Source organism: Mirounga leonina, unplaced genomic scaffold (assembly GCF_011800145.1).
Source record: "Mirounga leonina isolate KUSES-001 unplaced genomic scaffold, KU_Mleo_1.0 Mir_151, whole genome shotgun sequence".
Taxonomy (NCBI): Eukaryota; Metazoa; Chordata; class Mammalia; order Carnivora; family Phocidae; genus Mirounga; species Mirounga leonina.
This window is the reverse complement of record NW_023270377.1, coordinates 75,111,787-75,131,311: the sequence shown is the minus strand read 5'-3', so window position 1 is coordinate 75,131,311 and position 19,525 is coordinate 75,111,787. Positions and strand designations below refer to the sequence as shown.

The window sequence follows — 19,525 nt, the reverse complement described above, 5'->3', positions numbered from 1 at the left end:
CTAAGTGTGTGGTGGTCTGGAGTAGTTTGTCTGTGACCTTGGCAAATTGCTTACTCTTTTCGATTTTTTTTCTTTTCACAGATGCATTTTGTAGGAGTATTTTGAGGATGAATGCTTGCAAATCATTCTGAAATTGCCAAACGCCACATACAGTAAGTAATATGTATTTTTATTTTTCCACTCAATTGCAGTCATGCTGAATGAATTTGGCAGTCATAAAACAACACATTTCTATTTATGGTTCTTGATATTTGTGAATATTGAGGTAAAATGTATATAAAAGATAAAAATTTGATGAGCTATTTGCTAGTCTGAATTAAGTTGTATAAATTCAAGATTTCTAAGGACAGATTTTACTATTGTTCTACTTATATAACTTGCACATAATATTTCTCACTTCCATTTGAGTGAGATTTTTTTCTCTGAATCATAAATGAGAAGAGTGCAGGGAACATTAGTGTTATTAGCCAGTGCTGATATGGAGATTTAAAAAAGAGTATTGAATTAAGAATTTTTTTTTTTTGAATTAAGAATTAAGAGATTGCCGAGTATTAAGACTTTGAATCAGGCAGTTTATATGTGTGGCCTATAATTCTCCCCCACATATTTTAAGATCATTATTTTTATTCCCATTTTATAAATAAAAGAAACTGGGAGTCAAGAAGTTTTAACACCTTGTTCAATATCTATTCAAAGTGATGAATCTGGGCTTTGAACACAAGACTTTTCAGAAAATACTGCCCCTACCTATTCATGTAGACAAAGCTAAATAACTTCTCTAAGAGCCTGAATATTTAAAGAGTTTAAACATGTTCTGATCCTTTCTTTGTATTACTGTTTTGCTTAAGTATTATCCTAAAATATTGTATTTTTTTCTGTATTGTCTATAATGTGATCGATTTCATTTTAAATGGTGCTTTCTAATTCCTCACTTGACTGCTTTGAACTAGGAAGGAAGAAATGAAAATATAGATTCTGAAAAAAAGAGTTTGTAAATCACCTAAGTATATATTTGATTAAAAGTGTTTAGAGTTCTGAATTTCTCCAAGAGTTTTCTTTCATTCATTAAAGAAAAAAACAAATAAAATTAAGTCATGTTATTGTTTTAGGAGTTTGGAGGGACCACAGAATCAGAGTCCTAGCTTCCACATGCTCAAATTCCTTATTTGGTGAAATGAGATAATCAGGAGGACAATTCTAAAGTAGAATTTCCAAAACATGTGGAAGCAGTAACGACAGCATTAATGTTTTTATGTTGTCTTCCAGTACAACTTAAAAAAGGTGGCCTAGTACATGTTTAGAAATTCAGACTCTGGATTCAGACCACCTGCCTTTGAATACTGGATTTATTACTTATTAGCTGTGTGACTGAACAAATTACTGAATGTGTCTTTAAAATGGATATAAGATTGGGAACTACTTCATTTGTAGTGAGTTAACACATGTAAAGTATAGCACAGTTCCAGGTACATAGTAAATTGGTATTTCAATTCAAGTATGTTTGTTAGTAAGCATCATAACTTCATAATCACGTCACATAGAGTACACAGCAAAAGTACTCAGTGAATAATGTTGATTGACCCGTTCCAAAAGAAACTAAAGTTCAGCCTTCTTTATAAATGTAGACAGCTTTACTTCTTTGAGCTTTTAGTGAAGAAACAAACCATTTAGGTAATCAGCATGTATATATACACTATATAAAATATGCACACATATATATCCTATTGTATTGACTGCATATCTAGGCTGAAAGTGTGTTTGTGTGTTTTGTGGAGAAAAGAGGGGGCGTTGTGAAGTGCTTAGAGTCTGAAATGCTTATTTTGAAAGAGACAGGACAAACTTATAGATATAAAATAAATAGTTGAAATCATGGTCAATTAACTTGAGGGAATAATCTTGTCCAATGCTTCATGAAACCATTCATGGAAATTGAAGCCATGTGGACAAAAAAACAGTATTTATTAAGTATTTACTCTATCCCATGCATTTTACATTCAGTATCTCGGGTAATCTAAGCAATAAGATGATGAGGTAGGTATGTTATTATCCCCATTTTTTTTTGTATGAGGAAAATGTACCATAGGAAGTTTAAATCTGTCCTTCATGGGACCAAAGCTTGAGACTGATCTAATTCTAAAGACTTTTTTTCTTTATACTTAACCTGAGTGTTAAGGACTGAAATTCTGTGGTTGATCTAACTTTCTTTTATTTGCATGAAAACACTGCTCCCAAACCTCTGATTATACATATGAATTCTTTAGTAAGTAAGTAGTTGATTATTGAATTTCAACTAAAATCAATTGCCTTACATTTGTAACCCAGTCCAAGCTTATTCTGCTCCTGCACAACAACAGGCCAGTAAGTCGAAAGGGAAGGTGTTGGGGCCAGGAAAGCGACTTTATTCAGAAAGCCAGCAAACTGAGGAGATGGCAGACTATTGTCCCAAAGAACCATCTTCCCTCAACATGGAATTTGAGCTGCTTTTATATTAGCAAAAGGGGGAAGTGGGATGGAGTTGTTGTCAGAAGTTGACTAATGTTTGTAGAAATCCAAGGAAGGTCATGTAACTTCTTTGTCCTTGGTCAGTTCATCTTTGTATATAGGCATCTGGTCATGCCATTCCTGTAAATCTTTTTTTTTTTTTTTTAAAGATTTTATTTATTTATTTATTTGACAGAGAGAGAGAGAGAGAGAGACAGTGAGAGAGGGAAACAAGCAGGGGGAGTGGGAAAGGGAGAAGCAGGCTTCCCGCCGAGCAGGGAGCCCGATGCGGGGCTCGATCCCAGGACCCCGGGATCATGACCGGAGCCAAAGGCAGACGCTTAACGACTGAGCCACCCAGGAGCACCAAGATATGTTTGCTTATTTTAGAGAAAGAGTGTGAGCAGCAGGGGGAATGCATAAGGAGAGGGAGAGGGAGAGATTTTCAAGCAGACTGCCCACCAAGCATGGAGCCCTTCAACAGGCTCGATCCCATGACCCTGAAATCATGACCTGAGCCAAAATCAAGAGTTGGACTTAACCGACCGAGCTATCCAAGCGCCCCGCCATTCCTGTAAATCTTAATCATAGCATAATCATTTCTGTATTTCTTTATCTCCTGGGTGAAGTAGGGTTTGGGTGAAAAGTGGCTTTTGCAAATCATAGCTGTAGTATGTCTATGTAGCAGGGCTAAGCAGAAGTTTCTAAGCTATAGGTTATAGCAGCAAGGGAAAGAGAAGCAATATGAAGTCAGACAGGCTAAGTTTCTCCCTGTTACATATTAAGTGTTAATAGGGCCACTCAGCAATCTGAAACAAATTGCCTTTAAAAACTATTGTTTGTGTCAAGAAAACTTAAAAAATAAAAAAGCTCCTTCCCCAAGGGCAGAGACTATAGCTTATGCTTCTCTGAATTTGAGGTGACTGACCACACCGTTTTCTTGAAGTCCTCCCATCATTTCATGCAGTGCAGAGTTCAGAATGAAGAGTTCAGCTTGACTTAATTAATTATTCTCCTCCCTATTTGTCATCTTCAGGTGTGTCATCATTGAGGGACATCCTTTACAACACTACACTGGTCACACTGATATGTCCCCTTTTTGTCTCTTTGGTGATCTTCGTCTTTTTTCCATCTCAGTCATCCACTGATCCCAGTCCTTTTACATATCACTTCTTGAAACAAACTGTCAGCAACATTTTACCTGAGGGATATTTTCAAACTTCCTAGTATTTAAAATATTATTGCCCTTAAAGGGAGTGGGTCACACCATGTTTTCACACTACTGTTGGTTTTGAGAAGGAAGGACTTACAGAATGCTTCTCCTTTCAGTTTGCAAATTTGGTCTCTGAAATACACAGCTAATGATTACATTTAGTGATTCTCTTTTCACTTAATTCAATAAATATTTATTGCATGCTCCTATAATATGAGGAGCACCATGCTGGTTTAGTACTAGAGCAAGTGGAAGGGAAAGACAAAAATGACTCTCAAGAAAATTGCATGTTCAATTTAAGGAAATAAGATAGGCACAGGCATAAATAAAGGATAGATTATTAGGATATGGTATCATGAGAATAGCCTAAAGTAATCAAATCAATAAAGCTGTTGTAAATAATTTGAGAAATAATGAAACGATTACATATATGTGAAAAAACAAAGCATTGGAAGAGATTTAAGAAAAATATAATTCTGGACTGCAGTGGCTCAAGATTTCATCATGGTGATTGCATTTGCACTAGGTCTTGGTGCAGGTGGAAAATGTTAACAGAGAAGTCAAGGAAATGGCATACCTGAGCTTAGAGTCAAAGAGACATACTTCTCATTCAATGAATGGTGAATTAATTAGTTTGACAACAGAGTAAGTTTCTTGTGTTGGGCTAAAAACAGGTAACACTGGAAAATTAAGGCTGGAGCTAGGTTGTAGGAAATACTGATAATCACAGTAAGGACTTTCAATTTAATTGGTAGGCAGTTGGAAAAAAAAACAAGAGAATATTTTAGGAGGGCCAATCCTGTGAATAAAAAGTTTCCTCTTTAGTCTGGTGGTGTCTAAACAATGGATTCCAGTTGGAAGACATGTAGACAAGAGAACAATTTTTAGGAAAATGTAGAAGTATAAGAATAAGGCATGAGGGTAAGACCTAGGGTAGTAGTGGTCGGAATGGAGAGAAGGAATAGATGCAGGTAAGACTTTGAAAGAAATGGGGTCAGGGAGTAGTAATAATCATCATCACCTGTGTAACATTTACTAGGTACTGGACTCTGTTTTAAGTGATTTATATTATTTAATTTCACATCAGACAACTCTGAGAGGTAGACACTAAAACCATCTGCATTTCACACAAGAGAAAACTGAGGGTGAGTTTAGCCAAGTAAATTGTCCCAGGTCAAATAGTTAGAAAATAGCAAAGGTGAGACTTGAGCCCATCCAGTCAATCTCCAGAGTCTCTGCAGTAACCACTGTACATCATTTCTGTAAAAAGTAATTGAGATTTCCAGATTGACTGAACTGGAAAATGACATTACCAATCATCAGGGAAACATTTTTTTTTCAGAGTTTACCCCTTCAGTTAAGTCTTTGGGTAGGGAGGAAAATCTTTGGACTTTTAGGGAGAAATATCCCTTATGGTTCATGATGAATCTCTTGGATACATTCATTTCTATGCTGGGCAACAGGAACAGCATAATTTATGATATTGCTCAATTATAAATTAGAATAGTAAATATGTCATCTTAATATGATTTGTCTTCCTTCCTTAGCACAGCTTAAAATGAAACAAGGATAGAGTGCTAAATTAAAGATTAAATATCTTGGGTGCATGAAAGACCAATATTTTAGAGTTAGTTTACCATCATACTAAACAATAATTTTGACAGGGGAAAAAAATCTAACACCTAATACAGAGAGTATCTCTCTTTTTCTATACTGGAGAAGTAGCCTGGGCTCTGGAACCATACTGTTGCATGGATTCAGATCCCAAAATGAGTCCTCTCTAGCTGTGTGGCCTTTATAAAGTGTGATCTTAGATGTGTGACTTTTTGTGTGTCAATTATGCAAGGTCTGTGGCCTCAGTCTCTTCACCTTTGAAATGTGACAGAAAAGTAGTGTGTTTTCTGAATATTGTGAAGGTTAAAGGAGATAAAGCACAGTGGTCCCTAACACACAGTAAATCCTCAATAGATATTAGTTATGTTCATTGAACTTTATCTCATCTATTAATTTTTAATTTATAAAATTTAATTGCGTAATTATTACTATTTTAAACATGTTTATTGTGAATTTTTATGTGTTATGATCACAACACAGTGAATTTTACAAGCAAAGACCCATGTGACTTCACAAATCAAGAAATAGAACATTTTCTGCATCTCAGAAACCCTGCTTTTTTTTTTTTAACCTCCTAAACATTACTCCTTTCCACCAATTCCATATGGATAACTTTTTCATGACCTTTGTAATCACTTCCTTGCTTTTCATTATAGTTTTAACATTTAATCTTGTATCCTTAAATACGAAATGCTGGTTTAGCTTAATTTCTTAATTTATATACATAATAGTCATGCATTCCTTTGTGTGTGGTTTCCTTTCCTAAACTTATATATCTAAGTTTCATTAATGTTTTTGTGTGGTTTGTTAATTTTCATTGCTGTGTAGTATTCCATTGCAGAAAAATGCTACAGAGTATATATGTGTTGTCGGTCGACATTTGGACTGTTTTTGAGTTTGGGCAATTATGAATTGTGCTGCTGTGAACATTCTTTGAAGTGTTTTTTGCTGCACATATACATGCATTTCTGTTAGTGATGAAATTGCTCAGTTATATTGTATACAAATTTTCAATTTCAGTGGATACTGCTAAACATTTTCCAAAGTAGTTATACTAATTATACTCTAGTCAGTAGTGTATGAGAGTTCCCATTGTGTCAGCTATATCCATGCTTGGTGTAATCAGTCCTTTTAATTTTAGCCATTCTGATGAGAATAGAGTTTACATTTCCCTTTGAATGATGTGGTTCTGTTATGTGGTTTAATTGCCATATGGATATTATTGTCTGTAAATTGCCTGTTCAAGTGTCTTGCCTATTTTTCTATTGTGTTGATTTTTTTATTGTTAATATGCAGAAGTTAATTGTATTCAAATGAAGAGCCTTCTTTCAATTATATGTTGCAAATCCCTTTTTCCTCTCTGTGACTTGCTTTTTCAGTTTCCTAATGGAGTTTTTGATGAGGAAAAGTTTCTGATTTTAATTATAATCATATTTTTACCTCTTTACATTTAGATCATTCCTTTTAAATTTATTTTTGTGACTGGTTTGAGGTAGAAGTCAAGTCCTGTTTTCCTTCCAACTGGATTTCCAGTTGTTATAGAATCTTACTGAAAATTCACCTCTTTGCCCACTGCTCTTCAATGCCATCTTTATCATAAATTAAATATCCATATATGTCTGCATTTTGGGGGCCAATTATTCTTTTTTTTAGGAGGGGTGGGCAGAGAGAGAATCTTAAGTAGGCTCTGTGTCCAGTGTGGAGCCTGAAGCAGAACTCGACCTTACCACCCTGAGATAATGACCTGAGTGGAAATCCAGAGTCAGATGCTTAACCACCCAGGTGCCACCAACTGTCATTTTTAACTGGTCTGTTAATTTCTTCTTACTAATTATAACACTATTTTAACTATGGTCATTTTTTAATTATTCATGGTATCTATTAAATCAAGTTCTTCCACTATGTTTTTATTCATGGTATCTATTAAATCAAGTTCTTCCACTATGTTTTTATTCCACTAAGCCATATTCCACTATGCCTTATTTCAAACAAATTTTACAATTAATCTGTCGAGCTTGACAAAAAATAATTGTTGGGATTTTAGTTGGGATTGCATTCAGTCTGTTGTTAAGTGTATTTTTAAAGAGTTGGCATGCTTACAATATTGATTTTTTAAATCTATGAACATAGTATATGTACTTCATATATATAGGTCTTTTTAATTTCTCCTAATCATATTTTATGGTTTTCTACATAGATGTCTTATACATTGTGGTTAATTTGTTCTAGGTGTTTTATGCAGTTTAATATTATTATATATTATAAATTTGTAAAAACTTTATTTTCTTTTTGTTCCTTGAGTAAAGAAATATAGTTTTTTTATATATTGACCTTGCATACAGCAGATTATAAACTCACTTATTAATTCTAATATTTTTTAATAGATTCTTTTGAATTTTTTTCCATAAAGAATCATGTTTTCTATGATCAGAGATAATATTATTAATACTTTTCAAGCTTTACACTTTTATTTCTTTTTTCTTTTTTTTTTTAAAGATTTTATTTATTTATTTGACAGAGAGAGAGAGAGACAGCAAGAGAGGGAACACAAGCAGGGGGAGTGGGAGAGGGAGAAGCAGGCTTCCCACTGAGCAGGGAGTCCGATGCGGGGCTCAATCCCAGGACCTTGGGATCATGACCTGAGCCAAAGGCAGATGCTTAATGACTGAGCCACTCAGGCGCCCCTACACTTTTATTTCTTTTTCATATCTTATTGAACTGGCTAGAATGTCCAGAGCGATGCTGAATGAAAGAGGGAAGAGTGGAAATTCTGCTTTTATTCCCAGATCAAAGGGGAACACTGTCACCATGTTACTATTGAGAATGCTGTTTACTATAATACTTTGATAAATATCATATATTAGATTGAGAAGTTTATTTTTTTCTGGTTTTACTGGAATTTTTCATTATAACTGGGTTTTGAATTTTATCAAATGCTTCCTTTGTATCTATTGAGACTGTTGAATGATTTTTCTTTTTTCTTTTGTTAATCTGGTGATTTATATTGATTGATTTTTTTCCCCCACAGACTTCACATTCCAGCAGCAGAGCTGCTGCTTTCTTGGGCTTACTGTGGGACCTAGAGTGCCAAAGGATTTTTTTTTTGTTCTCTACCCTCCCCTTTTGGGATGTCCCCCATGTTTGCATAACAGAGTAAGGTTCTTCTTGTACCTTGTACCTTCCTAGGTGGCAGAGTGCTATTGCTTGTTACTTGGGGCAGTGCTTCTGGTAGGGGTGGGAGGGTGCTGGGTTCCTTTGCTCCAGTCTCAACCTTAAACTTGTCCTGGGCGTCTGGACCTTGGGACAATGGCTCTTTCAGCATTGCTGCCCATTCCTCTCATGGTACCCAAACTCCTCCTTGACTCTGTGGGGTTCTTTTGGAAGAGGTTTACCTGTTCCTCTAAGAGGGCCAGATGACTTTTTCTTCTATCTCCTTCCCAGAAACTATGGATCTTTTCCAGGGCACTGGAGATGTGAGAGTTTTCTATCCTAAAAGGCTAAATTTTGCTTTGCATTAGAGAAAGGTCTGGGGAATCAGAAAAGATAATTGTGTTTTTGTGACACCAAAGTGCTCTTTCTGGTCTCTTGCCCTGACCTCAATCTTTCTGCTAAGCAACTGGTAGATGTCTGAAAAAAGAGCTTATGAATGAGTGCATATTCCTTTGTGTCTGGGTGATCCCAGGGTGTCTATATTGTTCTGGTGATCCATTCTGGCCTTCAAGTATTTTACAATTTTAGCTGTTTTCTTTTTACCTACTTTCATAATGAGCAACTATTCCTCTCATGTTCTGTCAAAGGTGAAAAAGCTTATATGTCCTGTCTGTCCTCAGTGGCTCTTACCCTTTAAAATTTAGTTAATCTCTTTGTCTTGCAACTACAGGTCTCTGATAGGCTCAAGAAAAGTTATTATTTTGTAGATTATCTGGCCTTTTATTACTATTAGGATAAGAGCAATATTCTCTGGTGGCTTTTGACTTTCTAAGTAGAAGGAAAACCAAATATTTTCCACATATATTTTAACTCAGCCTTTCAAGTTTTCCAAAGCAAAATGCTTTTTTTCCCTTCACAATACCTGGTCTGCATATACCAGAGCCAGAAGTCCTAAATTAATGCTGTCTTTAGCATTCCATACAAAAGTGAATTGTTGCTATCAGTTTTTGAGCAAGTGAAGCTCAATGGATGATGTGTAGCAAGATTCCATTGTTTTAAACAAGGTGGAGTTCAAGTTTTCTCCTGCAAAAGGAAGTCTGGCCATTGGCATTGTGGGGCTGGAACTGTGGTAACTTGCTCATTAGGGAATCTAGTCTCCTTTGATAGTTCTGTTCCACAATCTTGGCCACATGACTTCATCCCCAAGGGTTTTCCAGTGGCTTAAGATGACCACTGGGCAGCCATTTGTGTTCTGTGCAGCAAGAATGAAAAAAAAAATGCAATGGCAAAAGGGCATACTACCAGCTTAGCCTTCTTTGAAGAGATTGCCTGGAAACTCCACCCAATATTTTCTACCTAACCATCATTACTGTTTGTTGCAAAAGAAGCTGTTACATATAGTATTTTTGCTCTACGTGCAGTGGCTCTGAACATGTCCTTAGTAGGGAAGGGGAAGATAGGTACTGCGTGGGCTGTTAGAAATCTCAATTACAATTAGAGGATGCGGAATACATTTTGGTAATGTGATTTCTGAGCTACGATGGTGTGGGTTGAAATATACAGATTCTATCATAAAACAGAACTGGCTGGGTTCTGATCTCAGCTCTGCAAATTACTAGTTACATGACCTTGAGCCAAGGTTCTTACCCTAACTTGTTTTACTTTCTCAGCTGTAAAAGGGGCATGATAATTATGATTTTGAAACATTTTGGTGGGGATTTAATATGATAATATATAAAAATGGTCTATCACATAGGAATGGATCAATAAATGGTATGTTTTATGTCACCACCATATAATAACTTATACTAGATTCAGTTTTTTAAGGGAGGACAGAGTTTATGAAGGCTGATACTGATTAATAAGGTAGAAAGGCCATTTAATTTGTTTCTCTTGGGTAAAGCTTTATCTTTTAGATGGGATTGAGGGTCTCAATTTCTACCCTTTAAATATATCATTTTTATACTTTGAACTATAGTGAAATACTGCTCAAAATTTAGGTTTATGATAGCAGCACTTTACGTAATACCAAGCCAAGAAACAGATAAGATGAGTTCCAGTTTGAATTCTACCATTAGAAGTTATGAAACTTGTGAAAGTCATTCTAACCCTCTGGACTTCAGTTTTGTCAGCAGACAAATCAATTAGGTAGACGAGCTGACCTCCACCACTATTTGACAGCTTTAAAGCACCATGATTCTATGCAGTTTTACTTGCCCCAGACATATTCTCTTGTCAAAAGAAACATCCTAAAACCAGCAAATAAAGTGATAAAGACTTAATTTATCAAACCAAAGTTGAATTTTTACAGGAACTGGCTTTATTGTGAGGTTTTGCTAGTTCTGAAATGAAGTGATAGATATTAATTGAACAACACGGTGCTGTATTTAAAAACTGTCTTCAAATTCTGGTTGTGGTGATTGCTGGCCTAGACAAAGTGTGTCACTTAAACTCTTTGTGCCTTAGATTACTCATTTATAAAATGGGCAATATATATAAAGGCCACAATGAGGACTAAATGAAATAACAATGTAAAAGTACTTATAAAAACGGCACAATTTTTCAAATGCTAAGGTCTTTAGAAAGTCCAATGGGTAAAAAATGGAAAATGCCCTCACTCTGTGGTGTGGAGATTGTGTAATAGTGTTATAAATAAAATACAGTAAAATAAAACCACTAAGGATCTCTGTTTGTGTTAGATTTTGCCAATCTATTTTTCCATCCAGAAAAACTTAGGCACTTCAGAAACCAGACCAGCAAGGCATGCCTGTGATTTTGTGCATGAAGTGTGTCCTTGAGATAAATTTCCAGATGTGATCTTTGTATCTGAGGCATTCTGCTTGTGATCCAGTGAGCTGAAACAAATAGCAAATCTTTTGCAGTGTGTGGCTATTAATGCTGTCTGCTCTCCTCAATTTACCCATCTGAATTGACAGTTAAAGCTCCTCTATAAATAGCAAGTTATTAGTTAAAGCATGGTTGCCATATGGCAAAATAGTCTCTGTTGTTAAACTGATTAAATACAACAGCAATGTCTAGTCTTTAAGAAGATATTGTGTTCTATGATAAAAGGCTAGAGATTATTTTTGTTCCCTAACATGTATTAAGCTTATATAGTCTCTGTTTCTATATGTGTGTGTGTATATTTATTCATCTTGTCACTACTTTTTAAAACTCTTGAAGCATGCCATATGTATATTAAAGTGTGCAAAGTGCACTAATATTAAGTCTACAGATGATGGATTTTTACATAGCTATGTACTTGTGTTACTACTCTGCAGAGCAAGATATGGAACATTTCCAATCTCCAAGAAGTTCCCCTTATATCTCTTCCCTGTCAATAATCTTATGGTTTTCAATATTTAAAAAATTTTGCCTTTATGGTAATGAGCTTCTAAAAAGGAATGAGGTATTTTTTTCATTTTTAAAATTATTTATTTATTTATTTTTAGGAAGGAAGTATTTTGAAGGGCAATTCCAATCTTTTAAAATTTCCTGGAAGTATTAATAATTATGACAAAAAAGAAAAACCTCTGTATGATACTGAATAATGCAATGAAGTATAATAATGATATTGTAAGTTATAAACTTCATTATATGATCACTGAAATGAAACAGAATTGCAATGTGGAAACCTCACGCAATTCTATCCAAATCTCCCACCTGCGAACCAAAACATGGAGCTGCCACACAGGCTGGTGAGTGGTCTATTGGTCATGTTGCCAGGCAACCTCAGTCAGTATCAGAGACACCCAACTGAGCAGCAGATACTCGGACTAGAAGGTATCTTAGAAACAGAAAGGTCCAGCTGAAGGAGAGGGAGGGAGGGAGGAGAGAGAAAAATAAAGAGTGCCACTTGAACACTTATCCCTGTTAGTCATGACCACAAACAATTTTTTTTTTTTTTTGCCTAGCAACATGCAGCTAGCTTAGAGCAAAATTCTTTGGGTTTCTAGTCACTTCACTGTGTTTTCCTCCTTCATTGTGTCCACAGGCACGAGTGTGGAGGCTTGGTAAACTGCGTCATCGTTAATTTTTAGGAGGGAAGGATGTTCTGCGAGTCATTTTCAGCACATTCAAACCATGTTAACTAAAAGTTCCTTGAGATTTTCATCATACAGTACTATATGTGATTCAGTCATGCTTAAAATAACCTGATTTTTACATTGATATACTTTCTTTAAAAAAAATGGAAAGTACAAGATAAAATACTCACCACCTGGAATCAGCCCTCTTCGTGGAAGGTAAAGCTAAAAAGGAAGGGAGAGGGAGGCAGGTGTAAGCCCCTCTGGGAGGGTATTAGAGGAGATGATGCGCACCAAGCAAACAGGGAAAGAATCTGGGATGATGACCTTGGCTGCACCCTCCACTCTGAGATGCAACTTTTATGTATTTTCCTGGAAAGGTATTTTCCATTCTCCATGGCTTTCTATAAAATCTTTTCTACTGTACTGTGCTCTCACCCCACACTACTTTCCTTCCTTCCTGTTTAACTGATGGCATACAGAGAAAATAGCCCCTGTGAGATAGGAAGCTCCTGCTAATTTATCACTTTGCCCGACTTCTTTCATTCTTCCCTTCCGATGCTTCTTCCCCTTATAAGCCAATGCCTTCATGCATGCTCTGGATCTTACACCTGTATGTGTTCTAAAGCCCTGACTTGAGTATTTTCTTTCTCTTCTGTATTCTCAGCCTTCTCCCTCTCTCCTGATTTCTTCCCATTGACATTAGACATGTCAAAGGATCTTTCCCCTTAAAAACAAACATTGACCTGTGCACGAATCCTCCCTATAGTCCAAGTCCACTTTCAGCTGCACAGAAACTCTTGTCTCTGCTCACAACTAGATGTTTCCAAGAATATCTATATTCTCTGTCTCAAATCTGCATCCTCCATTATTCACACCTCAACACGCTGACTCACCTTTTCTGTTTGTCTGAAACTGTTCTTTCTAAAGTCACAAAAGTGAGTCCTGGAGCTGTACATAGACTATATACCTTTGATCTCTTTGCATAACTTTGTACCATCGAGCATGTCCTCTCTTTTACAATATTCTTTCTATTGGAATCTATAATATTGCACTCCTATTTTTTCCTTCCCTTGATAGCCCTTGCCAATCTCATTGGTGGGCTTACCTTTCTTTAAATCGGTACTCTATAAGATTCTTTTTGGCACCCTCTTTTTTTTTCTCACACTCACACTCTCACTGAATAAATTTTACCAATTTCCATGATTTTAGTTAACACTGGTTTGCTGACTTCCTCGGCTTTACTGCTCCTGAAATTCAGTTCTATACTCGCCTGCTTTCTGGCGGCTCCACCTGTATGTCCCACAGGAGCCTCAGAATCATCAGAGTTGACCAGTAAATTTTTGAATACTCTGATTTTTTCTGTAATGAACTTAATTTTTAAAAATATATAAAAAATGATGAAATGCATAAAGAACAAGATAAAACAATAAAATCAATTCTCTTTTTTTAACTTTAAACAAATTGTTATTACACACAGGTTGTCACATAATTGGATATTTCTCTACATTGTATGCAATTATTCTTACTCTCCACAGAAAGACTGCTTCTTAATTTTTCATCTGGTTATGGCAAGCACTAAAATCCCGATTTTTGACAGAATAATAGTTACAATGCCTCAGTGATTTAAGTTGAAAGTAGTACATCGGTACATGGCTCTTGTGCTAAGTTATCCGGAATGTACAAATGTCTTTTTATTCAAAAATACAAAGTAAATGATCTGTAGGTATGGGCAATGACAGCAGTAAAGCATTATATGTTGTCAAATCAGTAATGGATGCTTATAGTGATTTTCTTAAATATCAGCCTTTTTTTTTTTAAACATTTATTTATTCATCTTGGGAGGGGGCAGAGGGAGAGAGAGAATCCTCAGGCAGGCTCCCTGATGAGCATGGAGCCAATCACGGGGCTTGATCTCATGACCCTGAGATCATGACCTGAGCCGCAATCCAGAGTTGGCCACTTAACCGACTAAGCCACCCAGGCGCCTGGCCAGCCTTTTCTTCAGTCATTTTCTTCAGCTGACTTCTCTGAAGTTATTGTTGAGGAGCTCTGCCTTGATCTTCCTCTCACAGCTCATTAATAATGGTGAAGCACTATTCTAGAACTAGAATGTGCCACCTCCCATACCACCTCCTATTCTACCCATTGCGTCCGTTCCAAGGTCCTTTTTTTCTTTAGGAATTCCAGTGAATTACAAGTGTAATTAGCTGTAGTTAACAGAGCGGCCCCTTCAGCTGCATTCAATAAAGCAGTTCTTATAATCTTAGTTGGATCAGTGATTCACTTTTCCACCATATTCACAAAATCTCCAAGCATAGTGTCATAACCAACTAACTTTGCATAATTTTCTCAACTGTCAATGCTCTTTCAACACTGGAATTCTTCTCAATGGTTATTGAAGGAATTTTGAGTGTCCTCTTAACAATTTCTATAGCAAGTTTTTGATCTTCATTAGCTGGAGTTATTGAATCCAAGGCTGGAAAGCAGGGTACAAGCCCCTCTCAGAACACTGAGGGCACCTGAAACTCTGTCTTTCTTTTCATTCACTTTATTATCACTTGTCTAACCAACTTTCAGCACAGCTACTCCATCTCAGAGTTTGCCACATGTTCATTCAGCCTTTCCTTTTCATATTCACTGGTTGAAATATCTAACTGCTCAATGATTTCCTGAATACATTTTTCAGTTTGGGCTTTGTCATCTTTTCCTTTAAAAGCATGGCATCATTTTTGGTCACAGTGACCTCTCCAACTTTTCCTAAGTTGTGAGGCTAAACATCTTTAAGATTTAGAGTCAATCCTTCTTCTGCGAACATTGTACCATCAGTAGCAATAGCCACATCTTTAAGTTGGTTCTTTCTACTGTCACCAAAACCTGGAGCTTTGACTGCTACAACCTGAAAACCAACTTTTAGCCTATATAAACCACTGTAGTCAGAGCTTCTCCATCAGTATCTTCAGCAATTATGACCAAGGGTTTATGATGAGCATTGAAAGTTTCAAGAGCAGGTACAATGGACTGGACACTAGGAATTTTCTTTTCACTCGGTAGAACATACGCATCTTGGAATTCACATTTCTGACCTCTTTTTTTTTAAGTTTTACTTTAGAGAGAGAGCATGTGTGCACAAGCAGAGGGAGGGGCAGAGGGAGAGTGAGAGAGAGATGGAGAAAAACAGACTCCCCGCTGAGCGCAGAGCCCAACACGGTGCTCGATCCCACCACCCTGAGATCATGACCTGAGCCATAATCAAGAGTCCAAAGCTTAACCGACTGAGCCACCCAGGCACCCCCACATTTCTGAGCTTTTGATGTATTAATAAGGTATGGAGAAATACAGCCTCGATCAGACTTCATATCTTCAATAATTTCTAATTCATCATTTAGTGTTTTTCCATCCTTTACTGTGATGATATCCTTTCTCCCAAGCATTTTCATTGCATCAGAGATAATGTTGCAGATTTCTTTGTCTCCATTTGCAGAAATCATGGCAACCTGAGCAATGTCTTCAGGGGTTGTCACAGATTTAGACTGCTTCCTAAGTTCAGCAATTACAGCATCAACAGCTAGCATTACACCTCTCCCAATTTCCACAGGATTAGCCCCTTTGCTAATCTTCTCAAAGCCTTCCTTGGCAACAGAGTGTTCCAGGGCAGTAGCAGTCGTGGTGCCATCCCCAGCCTCTTCATTTGTGTTATTGGCAACATCTTGAACAAGTTTAGCGCCAGTATTTTTATATTTATCTTGTAAGTCAATGGACTTTGCAATGATCACACCATCTTTTGTTACTCTGGAATTTCCCCAACTCTGTTAAGTAATCACTGTTCTTCCCTTTGGCCCCATAGTAATGGCTACAGCATTGGCTAAATGGTCTATGCCTTGAAGCATTAAGGCTTGGGCATCTATACCAAATTTTACATCTTTGGCATAGGCCCAGGTGAGATGAGGAGCCAGTGCCCTGGACACTGGCCTAATTTGGCAAAGGACTGCTGGTAATTGAAGCATTTCTGTGGAATGATGGCAGAGTGTGCGGGCAGCGAGGCAGGCCGTCAGAAGCAAGTGAAGGCATATAATCAGTACTCTTAACGGTGATGTTGGCCCCAGAAATCTTAATCTTCAACAGGTCTTTGATTTTATCTGGGATTGCTGTATTATAAGCTCAGTGAAGTAAGTTGTCCCAACCATCTAGCACAGGGCTAAGAGCATTTAGGCACTTCAATTTGTCCAATGAGTGAAATAAATAGCTTATATATGAATGACTCTTAAACGTTTTTCTCTTTTCAAGTTGTATTAAATTATTTTGCTCATCATACTATTGATCACAGTGATAGCAATGGCTAATATGTATTGGTTAGTTACTATGTGCCAGTTCTTATGATTCTCATTTTATATATATAATCTTTACCATGACCTCACAAGTAGGTATTGCTCTCATTGCCACTTTGTAAACATGAGAACAACTGAGTTTAGCAGGGAAATTAATCTCTCCAATATCTCCAAATGAAAGGGTGGTAGAGGTGGGACTTGAATCAAAGTCTGTGTAATACCCCTAACTGTACTATATAGTGGTGGGTTTTTAGAAAAATAACAACAACGCAACACTTTTTATATTTCTGGCTCTTTGATACAAACATTTATTGTTGTGATACCTTTGCTATTATTTATTCCCTTCAATATCTCAGAACTGGCATATGACTATAAGCACAGTCTTTCTTAGGTGTCAACAATTATCATTTTGGTTTGGCATGAAGAGAGAACTTAGAATATGCATTCAGGGAGCATCTGGGTGGCTCAGTTGGTTAGATGTCCGATTCTTGATTTCGGCTCAGGTGATGGGATCAGGGGTCCTGGGATTAATCCCTGTGGCAGGTTCTGTGCTCAGTGGGGAGTCTGCTTGAGGATTTTCTCTCTCCCTCTATCTGTCCCTCCCCCTGTTCGCATTCGCACGCTCTCTCTCTCAAAAAAAAAAAAGAAAAGAAAAGAAAAAAAGAATGTGCATTCAGGTTTGGGTTAAGAGAAAAGGAGCTTCTGTAAAATGGTAGGTGGAGATAATGGAGGAATATTGGGATGGCCAGGAGATATGATGTTGCTCCAAAGAAGAGAAAGAAAATACAGGGAAGTTGGGGAAAGAATGGGAGAGACAACTGACAAATATATCCTACAGAGCCAATTGCAAATTGAAAAGAAAAATCCTGGCTAGTGACTTTTATAAGTGAAAATAGGGAGAATATAGAGAGGAAATGAGATAAATGAAGAAGGAATATAAAAAAAAATGTGATGAAGAGAAACATGACTTAAGTATGATCAAAGAGAAATATAATTTCATAAAATGAGAAGACAGAGATTAACCAGGAATTAAAAATGGCATAAAGAAAAATATCCAGTGCATCACTATAGGTTTCATTGACTCAGATTGCTGCCTTTGTAGGTATCTGCCAGAAATGTGAAGCAAAAAGAAAAATAAAATGTTGATTGCTCTTCTGCTGGGGTGGAGCTGAATGGATGTGGGAAATCTAAGAATTTTTATACTAATTATGGTTTTTTGCAGGAGAGGAATCATACCAGCATTTTCTTTCTCAGTTTGTGCACTGTTTTATTCCACTGAAATTAATAGATAAGAGATTTTGGAATGGAGTATACTTACTGATTTGTTTGGATATCAATCAGTGGTTAGAATGTATTTAACTATGCTTATCAAAATCAAAAGAAAACATTGTAACAATTTAGCCGCATATAGTGGAGCCTTTCCTTGGACAAATCAGATGTTATTGATCTTGAAGCTTTATACTTTTGCTATTTGATGTATAAAACTATAAAAGCTTTGCAGAAAATTTATGAGTTTTTGCTTTTGGAATTTGAACCTTGACTCAAAAATAAACTGTAATAAGAAAAACTGTCTATTAATAATTTGTTTCTCACTGCTCTAATGTAAACTATAAAGATCTCACTTCTAGAAAAGAAATCTAACAGTTGAGGTAAAATTGAGTATGGTGATAGTCATTTCTGTCCTGCCCCACTCTGTTCCCCAGCCTACCACCATATTCCCCATAGCTCATTTCTGGTAAATAATAGTGAAAGAAAAATTGTATCCAGAAGTTGATTTAATTGGCAATGAATGGCACAAGTGATAAATGGACATACAATTTTTCGTGACCCAGAGACATAATATTATTTAATTATTGCATTAAAATGAGAATTAAGGTGATTTAAAATAGCATTTTTAGATTAGACCTTTAAAAACAGACTATAGGATAGATTATATTTCTTATACACTACATCTTCTTTTTAAATTTTTCTTTTGTCTGAATAAAAACAAATAATAGGGTGCCTTCTTTTAACAGGGAGGTTGTTTTTGCTCATAGTAATTTGATTTTCGAATCTAATTCTTTTTGTTATTAACTCAATAATGATTTTTTCAGATTACAGTATACTATTGATAGGAGACCATGTTCTTCTGTAGCAGCAATCACTGTAGTTCTCAGGTACTTCATTTAGTATGCCATTTTAATCTAAATCATATAGAAAGGAAGAACCCTTTGGGGTTCAAGTAGGTATGTCTTTAATATATTAAAATTTCTTTACGTAAGTGACATGTACAGTTCATTCGTGTTGTTTCTTCTGTAAAAACTGAATTGGATTTGATGAAATGTAGGCTGCAACAGTGACAGTGATAGGAAGTGAAGTAGTCTTCCCTAATTTCAATGACTGCTTTTAAATACTGGTCCTGATGGTTTTGGGAAGGTATTTATTTGGAACAAAAACCACAAATGCAACCAGAAAAGATAGCTCCTGAATCTTGCATGAGACTCCAGGTTTGGAAAGTTAGCCAATTTCTTGAAAAGAATGTAGAGTTTTAATAGAATTTGACATGGGTGTAAACTATTATCTTTCCAAAGTCACATAGATTCTGTAACACTGGAGACTTTTGGAAACGAGAGAAAAATCTGAAAACAGAATACTTATATCAGACTTTATTGTATTTTTAAATTTTTAATTAACTAAAAAATTTATTCGTTTATTTTAGGAGAGGGTGGGGAAGG

The 19,525-nt window shown here is 36.2% G+C and overlaps 1 protein-coding gene and 1 pseudogene across 1 annotated transcript in view; one reads left to right on the top strand and one right to left on the bottom strand.

Moving 5' to 3' along the window:
• GALNT13 (polypeptide N-acetylgalactosaminyltransferase 13) overlaps positions 1-19,525 on the top strand; it is a 544,197-nt gene that overhangs the window by 44,428 nt on the left and 480,244 nt on the right. The window contains exon 2 of the mRNA XM_035008009.1: positions 82-152. The gene's annotated coding sequence lies outside the window, so the exon portion shown is untranslated. The remainder of the gene's footprint in view (positions 1-81; positions 153-19,525) is intronic.
• On the bottom strand, positions 14,591-16,490 carry LOC118012439 (annotated as a pseudogene).